This window comes from Arachis ipaensis, chromosome B05, assembly GCF_000816755.2.
Source record: "Arachis ipaensis cultivar K30076 chromosome B05, Araip1.1, whole genome shotgun sequence".
NCBI classification, from domain to species: domain Eukaryota; kingdom Viridiplantae; phylum Streptophyta; class Magnoliopsida; order Fabales; family Fabaceae; genus Arachis; species Arachis ipaensis.
This window is the reverse complement of record NC_029789.2, coordinates 98,736,649-98,742,633: the sequence shown is the minus strand read 5'-3', so window position 1 is coordinate 98,742,633 and position 5,985 is coordinate 98,736,649.

Genomic DNA, 5,985 nt, shown 5'->3' with positions numbered 1-5,985 from the left:
TTTTAATCAACTCCCCATCAAGTAAGGAAACTACTCACGCATTGTAAATAAAGAATCCATAGCACATGAAAGGGGAAAGGGAATTAACATGATTATTGGAATAGAAATTGAATTAAAAAGAAATAATCCTTACATTAATTAATCATAAAAGCATTCAAATACAAAATTGAACAAAGCAAAGAACATGGAAGAATGAAACCAAGTTAAGAAAACGAACTAGAATGACGAAGTCTTGATGAGGGAAATAACTCTTCTCAATGTTCCAATGCTCAGATCAATTCAAAATTAGAATCCTAAAAACCTGGAGAGAAAAACCTAAGAGAGTAAAACTAGATCTAAAACTACTGAATGAATGTGTGTGTTGTTTCTGCATATTCTCTGACTCTAGTCTGCTGTTCCGGGCCAAAAACTGGACCGAAATAAGGTCCAAAAATCGCCCCCAGCGAATTCTGCAGATTATGCAGATCGCACATGTCACGCGATCGCGTCGTCCATGCGGACGCGTCGCTTGCGCTTTTTCCTCTCCACGCGTTCGCGCCGTCCACGCTACCGCGTCGCTTGCGCTTTCAATCCGCGCGGCCGCGCAAGCCATGCAGCCGCATCACTGCGATTTGCGCTCCTTCGCGCGGTCGCGTGAGCCATGCGACTGCATCACTTCTCGCTGGTTATATCCTCAAATTCTTGTGTTCCTTCCATTTTTGCTAGCTTCCTCTCCAATCTCCATCTCATTCATGCTCTATAAAGTCTGAAACACTTGACACACAGATCACGGCATCGAATGGAATAAAAGAGAATTAAAATTAAATAATTAAAGTCTCTAGGAAGCAATTTCAAACATGTACTAAATTTAGGAAGGAAATCTAAATGCATGCTAAATTGATGAATAAGTGGGTAAGGATCATGACAAAACCACACAATTAAACATAATATAAACTATAAAATAGTGGTTTATCAACCTCCCCACACTTAAACATTAGCATGTCCTCATGCTAAATTGAAGGAGAAACTCATGAAATGCAATGCAATCCTATATATATAAATAAATGCAACTATATGATTATTGTCCACTTGATCAAAAGTAAATAAGCTCTTCAAAACAATTACAAATCAAATTCCACTAATTCTATCATTATACAGTAAGACAGATAAAAGTGCAAGAAGATAGCTTATGAAAGCAGGGAACATGGAAATTCAAGCATTGAACCCTCACTGACAATGTATGTACGCTCTAATCTCTAGTGTATAGGATAATCACTCTATTCTTCTCTAGTCATGTTTTCTAACTTTTGTTTTTCTCCTAACCAATCAACAACAGTTAATATACCAATGCAAACATCATGAGGTCTTTTCAGGGTTGTAAAGGGGCCAGGGTGCAGGTAAGGGTATACATATGGCTAAGTGAGCTTTATAAATTGAATCTTTAATTAACCTAAGCTCTCACCTAATATACATATATTCTATATACTTTTAAATTCATGCCTAGCTACCTGTAATTCCCTTTTTCAACCCATACTCATGCTTCAACTTTGTATTTTAATTCTATCATATGTGCATTGATCTTTGAATTCTGAATTTAACATTGGGGTAATTTTGTCCCCTTATTTATTTTTTTATCATCTTTTTTTTTTAATTGAAATAAGTAAAGCTTATCAACGCACATAGATTTTTTATTCTTATAGTTTCACATGAATAGGTATCCAAATTCCCTTTAAATTTTTCATGACACATCCCCTTAACAACTTTTGTTCCCACAATTTCCCATGCTTAACTAGCACACACAATTCTATCTTAAGCTAACCAAAGATTCAATTTGGGATATGCAATTGTTTTTCAGCTTAAGGTTCGTAATGTGGTAAACTATAGAACAAATGGGGTTTTAAAGGCTCAAAGTGGTTAACAAGGGTAATTGAAAAGGGTAAGCTTGATTTGGATAAGTGAGTTTAAACAAATAATGGCTCAATCAAGTGCAAGCATGTAAATATAATAAATATTGGACATATAAGATAAAACAAAATATAGATTACAATCATAGGGAAGTAAACACACAAGAATAAAATAATTATGGTTAAATAATGTAACCATACATAAAGGCTCAAATCTTTCACAGGTTGTGTGTTCTTTAGCTCAAACATCATGTTCCAAATACAACTCAAGAAGATTTATCATAAAAATTTTGAAAAATTAGTGAAATTTTATTCCAAAGATAGATTTTTAAAAGAAACTTATTGTCTTTTCAATCAAGTAGAACATGCATGCAACTATTCTAACCTATGCAATTTATTCTATTCTATAAAGGGAAGAAAATCTAACTAAAATATTCTAATTATTGGTGTACATAGAAGAGAAATTACCTCTGGAAGTCAGGTACTGACCGACCTCCCTACAGTTAAGGCTTTGCACCGTCCTCGGTGCCATCTGTCAGGAACAGGGGTGGGCTGGTAGCAGTATCTCCACAGTTGGGACTATCATGGCTCCCGGTGCTGGTAAAAGAAGTGGAGTCCGGAGTGTCTGAGTCCTTGAATTTTCCCATGATCAGCTCCTTGAGGTATGTGAATCGGCGCTTGTTACGGCGCACTCTCATCTTAGCTTTCAGTTCATGCCGATCCAATTTTTCAAGTATCTGCTGGAGCACTTTCTCAGTTGTAGATGCTTGTGGTGTTGAAGAAGGAATATCTTCAACTGGCTCAGTAGGCTGGCTTGTAGTGGCTGCTGAAAGTCTGAGGTATTTCCCGTTAGGGACATATTGATCATCCCGTGGAAGCATGGCTTTGGTGTTCCCAGCTCTGTAGGAGACTCCGGCTGCTGAGACAAGATCTGAGACCAGGGCGGGAAAAGGTAGGTTGCCCGCGATTTGTACGTCTGCTGAAGCCAAGATTCCCTTAGGGCGGGTACGGTGGTATTCGTAGATCCAACGGCTGCCAGGTAATGCGATGACTCCGAGAACGGAGTCCCAGTCGAATTGGTATCTCTGGCGCTGAAGGGCGGCTTCTTGAAAAGCGTCCATTCCTACGAGTAGAACTCAACTACCCAAGAGAGATTGACCTGCCTCGGCTGTCTCCGTAAGAAACCCCATTGTCTTCGTTTAATTTGTGGCTCAACAAAGGTGGCAATATTGGACGGGAGGATTAGAAGGTATTCATTGTTATAGTTCCTTTTTGCTAGGATAGGGAACATCTGCTCACAGTAGCGATTGGGAAATCGCACAGCGTCCTTCGCTGGAAAGGCTTTCTCCTTTTCATCAACCTTTATTATCCTCTTAACTCTTTTTGTTGAGGGCTTGACTGCGGTGGAAGAAGGCTCTGCCACTAATGTTCTTTTAATTCCTCTTCTTGCTGGTGGTTTGGAAGTAGCTTTCTCTTTTCCTTTCTTGGTGGCCATCCTGAAAGAAGGGAAGAGAAAGTAAATTAAATTCAAAGAGATATACAGCAAGGAAGAAAACGGAAAAGAGGGTGATGGATGCACATTAAGATATGCTGACATTAACACATGCTCGCGAGTACGTGTGAAAAGCCAACGATGGAAAATAGCTAGTGCATATAAAGACAAATGAATGCAAGGTATTTATTGGCATGCTGGCAAAGGGCATGAGTAGCATAGACCAAGAAATACTTTGTAACAAACCATCACGTTTGTATTGACAATTAAATTCAATTAATAAAATAAGAGGGAGAATTTGTGAAAAGCAAGCATTGAATAGTAGAGTAAAGTAATGTAGAAAAGTGCATAGTGCTATATGGGATTTTTCACAAACACATGGCATGCATGGTAAATAAGATATAAAAAGTATAAAATTGAACATGCAAGCAATTCCTTAAAAATAATAAAAATTGTCAAATAAATTGTAACAAGTCACAAGCATATAATGAGGGATAATGACTCAAAGAATTTCTAGCACCATGTAAAAAGGAAAAGAAAAGGAAAATAAAAATATATATAATATAAGAAGAATGATGGAAGAGAGAAGAAGGAAGAAGAAGGTAAAACCTTGTTAATGGTGGTGAGAGAGATAGAGAGTGAAAGGTGAGATAGAAAGGGGAAGGGAGAAGAAAGAGATAAGGAGGGAAAAGAAAAAGTAGGATTTGGAGGAGAGAAAGATAAGATAATTTGGAAATTTAGGTTGAGCTGTACGGCGCATGCGACGCGGCCGCGTGGGGCGCGCGTTCGCGTGGGTGCGCGTCAGGTAAGAAGACGCGATCGCGTCAGTCACGCGGTCGCGTGACCCGTGTTGCGCTACTGGCACGAGTACAGCCTCGCTCCAGCACAACTCTCTGTTCAATTTATTTGAATAGCCAAAATTGGGTGATGCGATCGCGTGGGTCATGCGATTGCGTGAGTGTGTGTCAGAAAATAGTTGACGCGGCCGCGTCGGTGACGCGGTCGCGTGACAAGGATTGTGCTTCCAGCACCACTCTCGCACAATATAGCATTGTGCACCCTTTTACGTCGAAAATGCAGGGCACGCGGCCGCGTGGGGCACGCGGTCGCATGGGAGGCTATGATTCCAATGCGACGCGAACGCTTCAGGGACGCGGTCGCGTGGGTCGATTTGTGCCATTGGCACGCCTCCAGCCACGCTCCAGCCGGACTTTCTGTTCATTTATTTTTTTTCTCCACCTCCCTTGCGACGCGGACGCATCGCTGATGCGATCGCATCGCGTGGCAAAAAAACCCTTTTCTTTTCTTTTTTTTTTAAAGGAAAGATAAAGACATGTATTTGAAAGAGCACGAAAACACTAATAAAGAGAAGAGTTATTAAAGAAGAAAAAAAACTAAAAGTGAAGAAAAGAACGATCATACCGCGGTGGGTTGTCTCCCACCAAGCACTTTGCTTTTACGTCCGTAAGTTGGACGCTCCAATAGCTCAATCTGCTGCGATGTGGGGGTCTTCCAAGCGGAAGATCTCAAGCTCCTTATTTTTCTGCACCTTCTCACCATGGTATAGCTTCAGGCGTTGTCCATTAACCTTAATAAGTTCAAAGCTTGAAGGATGGCTTAGGTGATAAACTCCGTATGGTTCAGCCTTCTCTATTCTGTATGGACCTTCCCATTTTGATCTCAACTTACCGGGCATGAGCCTCAGTCGAGATTTGTAAAGGAGATCAAAATCTCCAGGTTGGAACTCTCTCTTCTTGATGTTTTGATCATGCACAGCTTTCATCTTTTCCTTGTATATTCTGGAGTTCTCATAAGCTTCCAGGCGAAGGTTCTCCAGTTCCTGCAGTTGCAACTTTCTTCCAGCTCCAGCATTCTCAATTCCCATGTTGCACTCCTTAACTGCCCAGAAGGCTCTGTGTTCTATTTCAATTGGGAGATGACAAGCTTTTCCATAAACCAAGCGGAAGGGACTCATCCCAATGGGTGTCTTGTATGCTGTTCTGTAGGCCCACAGTGCATCTTGTAGTCTGGTGCTCCAGTCTTTTCTATGAGGCTTTACTATCTTTTGCAAGAAACGCTTAATTTCTCTGTTTGACACCTCGGCTTGCCCATTAGTTTGGGGATGGTAAGCTGTTGCAACTTTATGGATTATCCCATGCTTCTTCATCAATCCTGTTAGTCTCTTGTTACAAAAATGGGTGCCTTGATCGCTCACGATCGCTCGTGGTAATCCAAAACGGCATATAATGTGGTTTCTCACAAAGGAAACAACAATGTTAGCATCGTCAGTGCGGGTAGGAATTGCTTCCACCCATTTGGAAACATAATCCACAGCTAACATTATATAAAAATATCCACTAGAATTTGGAAATGGACCCATGAAGTCAATGGCCCATACATCAAAAATTTCACAGAAAAGCATATATTATTGAGGCATCTCATCCCTCTTGGATATGTTACCAAATTTCTGGCATGGGTGACAAGATTTACAAAACTCAGCAGCTCTCTAAAAAGAGTAGGCCACCAGAATCCACAGTCTAAGATCTTTCTAGCTGTTCGTTGAGGGCCAAAATGTCCTCCACTCTCAGATGAGTGACAGGCCTCTAAAAT